At 28.4% G+C, this 16,042-nt stretch overlaps 1 protein-coding gene across 1 annotated transcript in view; it reads right to left on the reverse strand.

Moving 5' to 3' along the window:
- LOC136092264 (TBC1 domain family member 31-like) overlaps positions 1-6,445 on the reverse strand; it is a 75,948-nt gene extending 69,503 nt beyond the window's left edge. The window contains exon 1 of the mRNA XM_065820088.1: positions 6,379-6,445. The gene's annotated coding sequence lies outside the window, so the exon portion shown is untranslated. The remainder of the gene's footprint in view (positions 1-6,378) is intronic.
- Positions 6,446-16,042: the final 9,597 nt, after the last annotated feature.

A 16,042-nucleotide genomic window follows, 5' to 3' on the forward strand; every position in this document is an offset into this window, starting at 1 on the left:
TTGTGTCAGTGACGAGTCTATATTCGAGATACTCGACAATAAATGTCAGTACGTGCGTTGTTGTTCTGGGGAAGAATTTCAACCGCAATGTCTGGTGAAGATCGTCAAGCATCCTACCTCAGTAATGGTATGGTCGATGATAAGTTCTCATGGTGTCGGACCCCTTAGAATTGTTGAAGGCAGAATGGATCAACATCAATACACCAACATATTGGAGGAAAAACTTCTAACTCAATTTCCAATTCATTTTCCTGATGGTGGTTTCATCTTCCAACAAGACAGCGCACCGTGTCATATGGCATGCTTTGTTACAAACTTTCTGAACCATAATAATGTTCCTATCCTACCATGGACTGGTAATTCACCTGACATGAACCCAATTGAAAACTTGTGGATGATAGTCAAAAAGAGAATTGCCGACAGAAACCCAACAACAATAGTCGCATTGATTGAGGCGCTCATAGAGGTTTGGACACATGATCCAAAAATACAAGACATGTGTCCAAGATTGATTGATGGGATGCCTAAGAGGGTTAAAAAACTTGTTGCAGCTAGAGGAGCATCCACAAAATACTGAACTAGGCTCATTTTATGACATTGTGTGTGTGTGTGACCATTGTCGAAAAAGTGAATTTAAAAAATTCACTTTTTCGACAATGGTCTTAATATTTTTCACACCACTGTATATGTATATGTACATATATATGTATATACAACTTGTTTCTCCGCGCTGCAGCCTTGTTTGTCAAGGTTCGTGTTTCAGAGTTATAGAGTTGAGAGAGGGTTATAACCACAATTTAGTAGCCTCCTCGTTTGTAGTGGCCTTCTGGGCCTTGGGGAGGTGAATTAACAAAACAAACAAAAACAAACAAAAAAAAATATGTATATATGTATATGTACATATATATGTATATGTACATATATATGTATATGTACATATATATGTATATGTATATATTTGTATATGTACATATATATATATATATATATATATATATATATATATATACATATATATATGTATATATATGTATATATACATATATATGTATAAATATATATGTATATATACATATATATGTATAAATATATATATATATATATATATATATATATATATATATATATATATATATATATATATATATATATATATATATATATATATATATATATATATATATATATATATATATATATATATATATATATATAGGGAGAGAGAGATATGGATATAATAAGGTTCCTTTTTTGTGTTACTTTTTTTTAATATAGTGTATGAAAAAAAAGAAAATTTTTTTAAACAATTGTGTCTTTATTTGCTAATATTTGTCAAGATGTTTTTTTCTAAACTAAACTGGATACAACTATTGACTACCGCCAAAAAGGGTTACTTTGGCCAAAAAACTTGCATCTTAAAACTTTAGTAATGTTATATTTAATATGAACTGTAGTAAGTTAGTAAAAACATTTTTAAACTATTAAATAAAAGATTCCCTATCTATCCATACCACATTTTTAAATATTTAAAAATAATATATTTATTTTTGGTTATTTTAAAAATTTGGCTAAAGTTACCCAGGGGTTGGGTTGGGTTACTTTGACCACTTGTTGTTTTCTCATATAAAATGCATTGTAAAAATAATCTAGTACAAATATACCCCACCCATTGAGTAACTATGGCCCAAAGGAAAGTAATAGACAAATTTAAAAATTCAAAATCTTATTTATTTATAAAACATTAGAAGAAAAACACAACATTGAACTTAATTGAAAAAATTGGTTACACATATAAAACTGAAACCTGTCAAGTAAATTCTAAGCTAAAAGATTTTAGTTGCAAACTAAAACACTTAAAAAGGAAAAAAAACATCCAGTTCAGGAACTTTAAAATGGCCTCTTTTGTTCAATAGTTTTGGAGGCTCAATTTTTGAAATGACATCCTTCCAACTGTTAATTAACTTGTCTTTCTTCTAGGGCCAAATCCAGCACTTGCTTTTCTTCTCCATGCAATCAATTGTTGGCCTTTCTTCATTTACATCAGGCATCTTGTCAATGAGTCCTGCCTAGTAGTTTTTGTCATACAACACCACTACAAAATCGCCTTCCTTCAAACACCTCTTTTCGTCCAAGCTCATTGTAGGAAAATCCTGTCTTTCAAGTCCAGTATTATCTTCACTTTCTGAAAAGTTCAAATTATTTGACATGTCGTGGAGTGACATAATTGTATCATCATCACTAATGCTATCAGGACTGTCAATTTCTTCTTCACAAATAATCTTTCTCGGTTTTTTACTTTTGCCTCCATTGCTCGTTGAAGGGACGTTTTCATCAAATAACAAATCTTCGTAGTAAATGCTTTTGCCAGGTAGTGCATTCAATTTCTTTCGCTTCCTCTTCTCTTTTGTGTTACTTTTACACTCATCTCTTTTCTTAGAAATGTGTTCAATAAAGGTTTCACTGACAATGCTGGAGTCCACTTCTTTCTGTGGAAGTCTTTTAAGAACATTTTCTTTGCAGAGTGGATAAATACCAGTTTTTCTAAATACCGAAACAATATTGTTTCCTTTTTCAGCATAAAGTCCATCAATCAGCTCTTTTAGCAGTCTAGGGAATATATCTTTTGGAATATTTGCCAGATTTCTTCCATGTTCTGATTCTTTCCAAGTTACCCACTTACGCTGGAATAGGTTATGCCATAACATTCTTAGCAATAAACAAAAAAAATTGATTACATATTATTGTAATAATTTAGATAATGTCTAACAACTATATATATAAGTAATTAGAGTACTTACTTGCTTTGTAAATTTGTATTTAGTTAGGTGTACATGAAAAAAGTTTGGAAAGTAAATATTGATGTAACCATAACAACAAAACTTTTACTGCCAGTAGTGCCAACCTAAAAAAAGCTGAAAAATTAAATACCCACATAATAATTAAAGTTAAAGTGTAATCTATGATTTGCATGTATGAAAGTGGGAAAAAATATATATTTAATGAAGTTATAAGCTAAATAATCTTTTTACCGAAGTGTGGCCAAAGTTACCCATGCTGGCCAAAGTAACCCTCTTTGACGGTATTTCATTTTATGATATTAATTCAATTAAGTAAAAGAGTCATTAATTTTTTTTTAATTTAAATTTGCTTTGTTAAGAATTCTAATACTTTTAAAAACATTTATTCCTATTATTTTTATTTATATATTCATTTTAACTGTTTAAACATTTAAAATGACAAGCACACAACTTTTGCTTGTACTTCATTAAATTTAAAGAAATACAGGCAAAAGTTGTTTGTTTATATGTATAGGAATGTTATAGTGTGTAATAGAAAAAGGAGATTACAAAATTTTATGTGATTGCATTTATTGGTTAGAAACAAGTGATATTTAAAATTGTTACTGAATATGTTTATCAAAGTTGCCTATAATTTAATATTAAACAATATATGTTATAGTAATTAGAATTACTACATTAGATGGAAATTATAAATGTATGCTTGAAAGAAAGCATTGAAATATCAAAACAATTTAAACAGAGAAATATTTTTTGTTTTCAAAATGTAATAAAGCAAACCAATAACAAAAATGAGAGTTGTTATTGATCTCATATTTATGAAAAAGAACTCTCGTATATTCAACCGAAAACCTTATCCTATCCACTAGAGTCAATCTATTACAATAATTATGCTTATAATTTGTTGTTCTCTAATCTGGATATTTTTATGGATATTTTATGGATAAAATACAAGATCTATCAGTATATAAATACAAGATCTATCAGTATATAAATAGTTAAACATTATTAAAAATCATATTTGAGCAGTTTCAAAAAATTAAAATTAAACACTACTAACAAATCAGAAATTGCAAATGAACTTATTCACTTTCCCAGTTTAGTTTTTATATGAGAAAACAATAAACTATTACATTATAAAATTAATTCTTGTATTTACTGCTTAAATACTATTTTCACATTAAAACTGTAGATAATAAATTTTTAAGGCTTGAATACATATGTATATATTCAATCTCTTATTATCAAATAGTGTCATTTCATATTACAACTATTTGCAAGTCAATAACTTCCTTTTTTCAAAAAAAGTGATAAATTGAAAATAAAAAAATATATATATATTTCACTCAAATAAATAGTATACAAATTAACAGAAAGTTTGATTAGAGATAACGACTGAAATTACAGTTTAATGGAATTAAAAAAAAAATTATATGGTTCAAAAGAATATTTGGTAAAAGAAATAAGTAACCTTTCATAAATGCATCTAATGAGATAAAGGTTATAAGTAAAACAAATTAAGGATCAATGATCAAACCTTTGTGGTTTATAAGAAAATAAGAACTGTTATTTTGAAATCAATACAAAATGATTTTATTTATATAAACTATACCATTCTAATCATATGGAAAAAAAAGAAAATTTGGTTTTGACCGTCTTATCTAAAAATATCTTATTTAGAAAATAGGGTGACTTGAAGTTTAAAATTTTAAAAATTTAATTATGATATCAAAGAACACACCATATATCTTATGGCAAAATAATGTATCATCAAATACATCAGTTTTTCCAAATTAAAAAAAAAAGGTTAGTTATTAATCTCTATTTTTTTTTTTTTTTTTATTACTTGTTGTAGTTAAATAAATAATTTACATAATAAATTGAAAAGTAATATTTTTAAAAGCTTTTATCTCTTTTAAAAAAATTCAAAACAAGTTATTGTTTTGGGTATACAATGTAATCAGATGACATTGGTACTAAAAACTACAACACTCACAGTCAGTTAAACATCAAAAACTTCTTCTTTTTCATTTATTTTATTTGTGTTTTTGTCATCATTTTTGACACAGATGAAGTAGACATTTTGATAAACAATGTTTTTTTAAATTATTATACAAAACATTTCACAAATAGAGTTAGAAAATCTTATTCGGGAAAATTAGGGAACTTAAACTTCCTGATTTTTTTTCTTCCAGTTCATGTTTTTAACAGAAGTTCATTAGAACATAGACAGATACATCTAATGACTTCATTAAATGTGTGGCAATATAAAAAAAGTAAATGTCATGCTACTTAGTTAATTTAATGTCTGCTTTAAAAAGAGAAGTTAAATATAGTTTAGATTCATTAATATGTAGAACGTTTATCAAGAAACATATTTTAAATCACTTATTAAATATTTACATGTAAAATCAACCTAATTTAATTTAATTGATTGATGTATCATGTAGCCCTCTTGTCACTTAATCTTCATAGATGTTTAATCTAGTAAGACCTTCCTAAACATTCAACTTTCATAAACAACCATAGTAGTTATACAACCATATTATTCTTTAAGCAGAGTCACACCACACAATTAAAATTGAAGTTTTAATGTTGCACATTTTCCGAACTTTGCCTTCTTCTTTAAATTATCATAATTCAAAGAAGACTACTAAGTATTTTCTTAGGTCATTTGAAAGGCTTTTTTTTGTCTAAATTAAAATTGCTTAAAAGTTGAATACTACCAATAAGCAAATAAATCACTTGGTCCGAATGACTCAAGTGCATTTTTCAACTCATCAAAGTAACTATTTATAGTTCCAACTTTATGTTTTGTTTGTTTGAAACAATAAATGAAGTTTGTTTGAAATATTGACTAGAAACAATGTTTCTAGTAATCTAGATCGCTTTATCATGATCAAAATTGTCTGATATTTGAAGTATTGTTTCTTTTGAAAATGACCTCCCCTAAACACCTCTAGAAATCTATAATTTTCAACTCTTGGATGTTTTTCGTTTTTAGAGCAAATTGAAAACTATCAACGTTTTTGATATCCTGAAAATTTTAATGATTCATTTATGCTTTTTGTCAAAAACCCCAATCAGCAACAGCTTCAATTCAAAGTTTAGGAATTTCTATAATAAATAATTATTCTTCTTTGTAAAAAATGGTTTGTCTTCCTAACTTCTTCAAACTGGCTTTTTATGTAGTTTTAAAAGGTCACTTGCATTACTATATATCTGCAACTAAAAGAATATATATTATATTATATAATAGAAGACATAGAAGTTGCATGAGTTAAAGTTAAATAATATATAGCTATAACTCATGCAACTTGGTCCGAGTGACTCAATTGGTTTTTCAACTCATCAAAATAACTATTATAGTTTCAACTCTTAGACTAAGAGTTGAAGACATAAAAGGAGAAAAAATATATATTAGGAGATCATCACGATCTCTAATTACTTTTTTTTTTTTTTTTAAGAACTTGCTTGATATTAAGCTTAAGTTCAAACTACGTTTATATGTAGGTTAAATTACTAAAAAAATATCAGAAATTCACTTGGAAAAAAAGGGACAAAATTTTACAAAAGAAACCTTCTGTTACTCCGACTAACGGTAACCAACGGCATTCAACATAATTGTTTGCGCAGACAGCGTCAGTCTTTTAGGACAGCAGAATTTTACAGCTATATCTCAATTGGCTTGTAGATTGGAGTTACAAATGATAAATAAATACTAAGAATAGAACTGTAAGATAATACATATTAGAATCTTAAATTTAAGTTGTAAGTACTTGCCATGGCCGAAGCCATTGAGGAAGGGGGGAGGGGGGGGGGGAAGAGGGTTAAAAGGCAGGCTCCCCCTCCCTCTCCCCTCCCACGTTTTATTTTTAATTCCTAAAAAGACAAAAAACTTCTTGGGGCACGTGAAAAAAAAAGTACCAAATAAAGCGCAACATGGTGACAGGAAGTATTACTTTTGGGTTGCGTTACTTTATTTCAAACGACGATTCAAAGGAAGCCAATTCATTCGAAGTTCACCATAGAGGGCCTTCGAGAGCGCCAATGAAGCCCTGGTCAAAAATGGAGAACGACGCCCCTATTTCAAACCAAGAAATTAAAAAATTTAAAGTTTTGTAAACGCAGCAATTATCTATTTTTAATTAAGCACATTGTACTTCTGCGTTACTATTAATTCTCTGGATTGAGAAACGGTTGATATTTTAAAACAGACATATGAGCTAAAATATTAGTTTTAAAAACAATAAACAAAAGATCAATCGACGAAATTTTCTAGAAAGGTAATTAAGCGCTAAAAATTAATTTTTTGAGCTTTTCTGGCCGCCCTAATAACAATGACATTGCTGTAGCTCACCTTCTTAGCCAAATCTTCTTCAATCGAAATAATCAAGAGATCAGTTACGCTATCCTAGCCCATAGTCGAACGGAGAGAGTTTTTTACAATCTTTAGTTTACTAAAGGATTTTTCACCCTCAGCAACTGACACAGGATTAGTGTTGAAAGTCTGGAGTAAGATGCAAATGTACGGAAAAAGGCGTTCAAGCTTTTTCTCCAAGATTTGATTGAGTAGCTGCAGTGGGTTTTCTTGCTTAAAAATTGTTTTACCGGCATTTTTAAATCGTCGAACTTCTTCAATGAGATCTTCTTTGTTTACATCTCTCGGATAAAATCGTGCAAGTTTGCAAGCTTTATTTTGAACGAAAAGATCATCATTATCCAACCATATAAATGTAAACGGCGTTAATAGCAGTAATAGTTTTGTACCAAATCGTAATTAGCATTACAAATTCAAAAAATGATAATTATTTTTTTAAGGATCTTGCTTGACTGAGCTGCTCACTGGTTAGTTCCAGGTTTTCCATGGCATTTTTAATAACTGCCAGTTGTTTTCTCGGTCTTTTTGCAAGTGGTTTGGTTGCGTCAGTACAAGAAACTAGCAACCAGACAATCTCTAATGGCCTTATTATAAAAGGACAAAAATAGACTTCGACAAAGCACTAATTGCAACAATTTTAATTACAACTATCAAAAATGAATTGTCTATAAAAAATGTTTGTCTTTCTAGACAATCATTTTAAAAACGGACACTAAATGACCAATCTCGATTTTTTAATGAGGTATAGAAGATCTATTTAATATATAATTTGGACTTATAACGAGTAATTAAATTTTTACTGCAGCATCGTTTCAAAAACTGAAAACGAGCACAAAATTAAAAATACAATTTTTCTAACAGAAGTTCATTTTTTAATTTTTTGTCCAGCGTGTGCTGTTGATTAAAAAGTTAATGTCTATTTAAAAACCTCAAAATGGACTGTTTTGTGCTCAATTGAAGTTCATTAATTACTCAGTTCAGTTGTTTTTCAATTCTCAGTGAATGTGCGTGAAAATTTATTTTTTAAATGCCCTCTCCAGTTTGGGATTACTTCAAAAAAGTTCCAATAGGTGTTAAAATTTATTTAGGTTTGTGAATAAAACAATAGTGAAAAAGAAAAATGTTTTTTACTTTCATTTTATTGATGAATATGTACGCAAGTTTTAAACAATAATTAATCATGGGCAATGATCGTCATTTGGAGTTTTGATGTCATTTCAATATTTTTTTAATATTATAAATTTACTACATAACAATCTTCAAATAATACGGTAATGAAGGATTTCTGGTTTTATGAAATCAAGTAAATTTAGACAAAATCATAGACACCAAATAGACAAAAAATTATGCTTTGTAGACTTATGAAGTGAAAATTATTTTTTAACTGAGCAATCTTAGGACACCATCAAAAATTTGATAGACACAACAAGGACAAAAAATTAAACATTTGTTGTGTCCATTACAACATACAGAATTGTCTATGTCTGTGTTGTAAGTCTATCCATAGACTAGTCTGGTTACTACAAGAAACTCCATCTTGTCATAGAAAGCAATGCAGTGAAATTCCTGTTGCTTCAGTGAGGATCTTCCATCGGGCAGAACTTGTACTAAACTGTACGTATAAAAATTTGACATTTCCGAAAAATAGTTTAATCTCAATGGCTAATTTAACTACGTGCACACTAGCAAAATTTAGACTGTGAGCGCTACAGGGAACGCACAAAATTTTGCTTTATTAAGGCTTGAGCTCCCTCTAAGGACCTAACATATTGAATCCATTATCGTATCTCTGACTGCGACAGTTTCGAATATCCAAACCTAGCCTTGCAATCACATTAGTCTTAAGCTAGGCTATATCTAGTCCTTTCTTCTTCTCGAAAGCTTTAACACACAAAAATTGATCTTTGATTTGCCAGCGATTAGTTTCTCTTTCATAGACGAGAAAACGAATAACGAAGGTTATCTATTCAGTGTGAGATGTATTGGGGTACCACCAACTATGATGGTGAAGTAGATATCTTGGATTTCTTTGACAGTTGAATTTCGGATTATACCACCACATTCTCTGATGAACTCATTTTGAGACAACGGATAGAGGTAATGGGCACTCATTTTGGAGCCCTCTTGCTGAGTGCGTCTTACATCTTTTAAGTGAGATGCAATGACTAGAAGCCAAGAAAAGATTCACATCCAAAATTTCACAAAAAATTGTCCTCCATTTAGCTGTCTCCTAATTGATTCACTTCTGGAGTTCCAAATCTATATCATTGGAGCTGGTAAGACGAATGTATGCCTCTTTCCAATCAATATAGAACTTTTGATTACAATGGGATGAATTGATGCTGCTTCACACAATCTATGAGTTTCCTTCTTTGGACCTTAGCTCCTCCGTTCCAAAGAATAAGGGACGATTATCCGCTTTTGAATACTACTTTCGTGCGCAAGAGAGAGCTAGGAAAATAGTAGCGAGCCTTGGAGGTCGAGCTCCAAAGTCTCTTAATTGATAAAACACATTCAAAGGAAAGATTCTCTTCTTAGAATCACGGGGATAATCTTTTTGCTTCAAAGAATGTAAAGGAGGTCCCTTTAAAATGATGACATCTTGATCTTTTTGACGCAAAACAAATGGCCACAAAGAGGGTTCAGCATTAATTGTCAGGTTGAGCTTCACATCCTCACATGTTGGATAAATTTTCTTTTTCTGACTCTGATGAGTCACTTTGAAATTCATTTAACTCATCTTCAGGTGAACTGTTTGAAGCCCCCACATATCCACTGTTTTTCGAATCACACATTTTGAGTGCAGTTGGTGATCTTGAAAGAGAAGGAGAGCTTATTGGTTCCTCTTGGTACTTATAGACTGACTGGGAGTCACGATCATTATAAAAAGAGATCTTTAAAAAAAAAAAGTAATAAGAACAAAGATTATAATACCAGAAGTTGTTGGAAGAAAAAAAAAATAATACAAAAAACAGTGAACTTACTGAAGAACTAAATTGAGTTTTTGGAGAAGAAGCATTCTCTTTGGTCTGTGTTATGGTTTTAAATCCCATATCCTCTAAAGTCTGTCTATTTTTTGCTTCTTCTGCTGCCTTTTTAGTAGCTTTAGCACAGTTTTGAGCGCCGGAAGATTTCTTTCGACTCATTTTCTAGAAACACTTTAAAAGTTTTGTAATTTATAATTAATTTATAAACAAAGGTTTCATATTTCCGCATACTACTCGAAAAACACAAATTTTTTTATAAAACAATTGGATAAAAGAACATAACTTAGGTTTATTTTGATTACGGTTTTGGCGTTGGAGTTTTTGCAACTAAAATTAATATAAATTGGTATAATAGACACTGAAGTGATCGGACGTGTTTTCTTGCGCTGTAAATTTTTAATAAAATCGTTTAAACTTAATTTTTAAAATTTTTGTTTATATATCTATAATATAATTTAACTAATAATGAATAAAAAAGAGGAGTATGTTTCTGTTACAATGATGCGTGAACTAATAAATATTCAAAAAGAAACGATCATAAGCTTTTTTCGAAAAACGGTAACCAACTTTAACCTACAGATTGAATCGTTTTAAAAAAATGTTCAAGATTTAAGAAATGAACCTCACGAAATTAAAGTTGGTATGAACTTTGTTTGTGATATTTGTGATGGCAAGGTAAAAACGTTTGATGAAAAAATTAATAAAGTAACGGAAGAAATAATGAGTGTAAAAAAAATTCAAGGATAACTCTGACCTCAAACTAAAAAGCGTCGATATAGAAGATCAGAACAGGAGAAACAATTTACGAATTGATGGTCTCGTTGAAAGTGGTAACGGGAAAGATTAGGGAGTCACCAAAACTAAAGCGAAGAAATTGTTTGTTGAAAAGCTTAAAATTAATCGAGAAATAAAAATCGAACATGCACATAGAGTTGGCAATGGTAATCCTGCTCGAGAGAGAACTTTTGTTTTAAAACTGCACAATTTTGAAGTTAAAAAAATAATAATGGAAAAAGTCTCCAAGCTAAAAGGTACGAATATTTATATTAACGAAGATTTTAGTGAGACGACGAGAAAAATTCCCCAAGAGCTATTTGCACAGGCGAAAACCCATAGGTAAAATGGTTATTTTGCCAAAGTTATACATGGTAAACTATTAGTTCGTGAATTCAAACAAGACAAATTGAGTGGAGGTGAAAATTAGCATAATATAAAAAAAAAAAAATGAATAAATTATAATTTTTTTAAGATTTTTTTATAAATGTTTATAAAAAATGGCGTATAATGTTTTTGAGAAGGTTGGTTTTGAAAATTTTAAATTCTGATCCTTTTGAGGACAATCTTTTTAATAATCCTTCCGAAGAAAACTTAAATATTTTTCAAAAGACTAAAATGAGTTTAATAAAAACACCATATTTTGATCCCTATGAATTTAAAATTAAAAAAGATATAAATTCTATTTTTTCTACATTACACTTGAACATAAGAAGCATGCGTCAAAATTTTGAGAAATTTAAACAATTTTTAGATATTGTAAATTACACGTTCGACGTTATATCTCTGTCAGAGACTTGGCGTGAATCAGAACGTTCGTTGGAATTCTAATTACAGTTTGTCAAATTACAAACTAATTCGCCAACCACAAGGAAATAAAAAAAGCGGGGGACTAGGTATTTATATACTTGAAAAGTATTCTTTTAAAATAAAAAAGCAATTACATGTTGCAAATAATAACTATGAAAGCCTTTTTATTGAAATCAAAAAAATAAAAACATTCTAATTGAATGTATATACTGAACACCAAGTGGTAAAATTAGACCATTGCAAGATTTTATCGAAATTATTATTTTAATAATAAGCAATGAAAGGAAAAAATTATATATCATTGGTGATACAAATTTGAACGCTCTAACATATCACAAATTTCTTAAAACAAAATCTTTTTTTGACATGTTATTTAAATATAATGTTTTGCCTGTAATTAATAAACCGACTCGGATAAATAGAACTTCTGCCACTGCCATCGATAATATTTTTATTGAATATTAGGGTAGATTAGGGTAATATGGCACCTTAAGCGAAAATTGGAATATTTTCTAAAAATAACTTTAAATTAGCTCAAAACATTAATTTAGGTAAAAAAATAGCAACCTGACTATAAGAACTAATTTTTGGAATATAATGATTCGTTATAAACAAAACTTGTCATTAAAAGATCAAACCATTTTTTCCGCCATTTTTTATTGAAACAATACTACGATGTTTTTCGCAACAACAAAAAAAATAAAAGTTCGTTGTTTTTTCAATTTTATTAACTCAAACCTTTGAACGATAAAAATTGTATTTTTTTTTAATTTAAATTACAGAAAAATATTTTGTGTAGTAAAAATATTAAAGTTTTTTACTATGTTTTGTTTAAATTCAAAACGATTAAAACCACTGCAATTAAGCGATTAAAACCACTTGCTATTTGCATTTCAAATTAAGTAATTTCAATGAAAAACATTTGGTAATTTGAGCATGCGCATAATACACAAAAATCGCATCTTTAAAATAGAGTCAAAGTTAAATGTTCTATGCATTGTTTTTCAAACAAAAATGGGTTGAATTTTTAGCTAATATATTTTTCTTTATGAAAAAATTAATTTCATTGGGCGTGATGATATCATTTTTAACAACGCAAAAAAATTAACAGCGTTTTAATTAGATGATAGCTGCTAATTACTGCATATTAATTTACGCTAGTTGTACTGATTTCTGTTATAGCCACATAAAATTGATTCAAAAAATACAAAGCAACTTTAACTTCACTGCATACATCTTAGAAATCTTTAAATATGCTCATATTACCAAGGTGCTCATATTGCACTAATCTACCCTACTTAGAAACGTCATTTGAGGCAGGTATATTTAGGATCAATATAAATGTTCGTTTCCCGATATATATTAACATATAAAATGTTACAGCTATTTTGGAGGATAACCCTAAAATTTTTAGCTTAAATAACGTAACCTTTCAACTACTAATACCAATAATCTATCTCACAAGTTATATAGAGAAAATTAGAGTGATGTTTTTAAAAGCCATAAGGCAAATGAAGCGTGTAATTTATTTTTAAACAAATTTCAAGAGATTTTGAAGCGTGTCCAAATGAAGTAATAAAAATAAAAACAAAAAAACTTGCTAATCCGTGGATGAATAAAACACTTATAAAATGCTTATAAAACCAAACAAAAATTATACAACAAATTTCTAAAAAATAAAAACACAGTTAATGAAAAAAAATTATAAAGCATACAAATACTTTTATACCAATCTTCTTAAAAAAACTAAAAAAATATATTACGACAAACAAATTATTAATTGTAAATTAGATACTAAAAAAACATGGTCAGTAATAAATGATTTAATAAGGAAAAATAAAAATAAAACTTCTTTGCTACCAAAAAGAATCAACATCAAAAATACTGATATATTATGCTCTAAACAAATAACCGAGGAGTTAATTAAATATTTTACAAATGTAGGACTTGATCTTGCTAACAAAATTGTATTCATCTCGTCACCAACCTAAAATTCTTTTAAAAATCTAAAACCACCAGACGATAAAACATTGCATGACTTTGATTCAACATTAAAAGAATTTGAAATGGCTTTGTAATCACCTGAATTAGATGATATACCCAGTAATATACTTATTGCAAATAAAAAAAGTATTATTAAACCGTTGTTTTATATAGTAAAACTTTCTTTAGATCAAGGGGTATTTCCTGACGTACTAAAATTAGCTAAAGTATTTCTAATTTACAAAAATGATGATCATTTTAACGTTTCCAACTACAGGCCTATATAAGTGCTTTCTCTATTTTCAAAAATATTCGAACGTGTAATTTACAATAGAACCTTTGATCATTTTACTAAAAACAATTTCTTTTATTCAAAACAATTTCGATTTCAAAATAATCATTCAACTGAACATGCTTGTATTGAATTAGTTGATCAAATAAATAATGGCTTTCACGAAAACAAATTTACTTTAGGTATTTTACGAAAACAAAATTACTTTAGGTATATTTATCGATCTCTCAAAAGCTTTTGACACTGTTGATTATTGGAAAAGTTGGAATGTTGAAGCATTATGGAGTAATAATAAGGTCTACTATTGGATTAAAAGTTACCTCACGGATAGAAAACAATATGTTCTAAATCGTAATACTTAAATCCCGTGTGGAGTACCGCGAGGATGTTAATTGGTCCTCTCTTATTCTTAGTTTATGTAAATGACTTAAATAATGCATCAGTAAAGTTAAACCCAATTATGTTTGCGGATGATACAAACCTATTTCTTTCCAACAATAATAACAAACAACTTTATACAGACACGAATTTTGAATAAAATAAGATAAATGACCGGTTTATGACGAATAAACTCTCATTAAACATTGAAAAAACAAAGTATACCTTATTTCATAAAAAAATGCAAGAAGAAAATCTTCCCCTTAAATTACCAGACCTATTTTTAAATAACATACAAATAAAAAAACAAGACTATATAAAGCTTTTAGGAATACTTTTTGATAATAATTTAAATTTATATTCAAATGAATTTTACTTATTATTCTTAGTAGTTACTAATGATATATGTGTCTTTTAATGTATTAATTATTAACTCTTTTTATATATGTTTGTATTTATTTCTTTGAATACCTAAAACTGCAATATAGTTATTGTTAAATATCTTTGTAATTGTAAAAATAATTTACTTTCTTATTATATCTTTTGTTTATTTTATATATTTTTTATTTTATTACGTTTATATTTTTTAAGGATTTTTATAACTGTTTTTGAATATTTTATAATTTAAAATATCAATTTTTTATTATAATAAGGGGCTCAATGAAAAGATTAAGGTGATATAGCATCATCCATATCTTCTTTGAGTCCCCATCTATTTTGAAAATATTTTATTTATTGATATTTACCATGAAAAACTTATCTGTAATTTATTACAGATAAGTTTTTCAAAAACTTATCTGTAATTTATTACAGATAACCCAGACGGCACATCTGGTTTTAATCTCGGAATTAAAACCCGTATAAACACGTGTTTGTTACGATCCAGGCGTAAACCAAAAACACGTGGATTTCACGGGAAGTTTAACTGGAGTTTTACACGTGTTTTTTAAGGTTTCAAACACGACTTTTTTTATGTTTAAAATACGTGTTTTTAAGTTTTTAAACTCGTGTTTTATAAGGTTTTAAATTCGTGTTTTCTATAGTTTAAAACGGACTTATGGCATTAAATAAAGTTTCCAAACGGAAACTTTATTTAATGCCTTAAGTTAGTTCAGGCATATGTTTTCCAAACTTATGCCTGAACTAACAGCTGTTCAGCACGGTTTAATGATAAACCAAAAATACGTAGGTTTTGTTAGACACGTTTATAGCTTTAAACATGTAAACCTTTTTTTATATATACTACATTATATTTACGACAATTTTGTTTTTTTATTTTTGTTTTTTAAGGTAAATTATTTTACAATAATACTACGAAGAAAAAATAAACAAAGAAATAAAAAACCAAATCATTAAAAATAAGCTAATAAAAGACGCTTGGCACATGGTTACCATACATAATATTTAATTTCGATTGATCGCCTCTTACGTTATTATAAAATCTAAAATCGTATAACAATACGTTTTCGCATTTTTACAAACAATTCCAGTAGCATCGAATGTTCTTTTTAATTTTTCTTAAAAGTTGGGTCTCAAACTTTACTAATTCCTCAATTGAGGTAACCTGTTCAAATTTAATTTCATTCAAATCTTTATCTAAAAACTATTGCAGTAGCCCAAATTTCTTTTTATGTAATGG

The sequence above is a fragment of the Hydra vulgaris genome, chromosome 15 (genome assembly GCF_038396675.1).
Source record: "Hydra vulgaris chromosome 15, alternate assembly HydraT2T_AEP".
Classification (NCBI taxonomy): Eukaryota; Metazoa; Cnidaria; class Hydrozoa; order Anthoathecata; family Hydridae; genus Hydra; species Hydra vulgaris.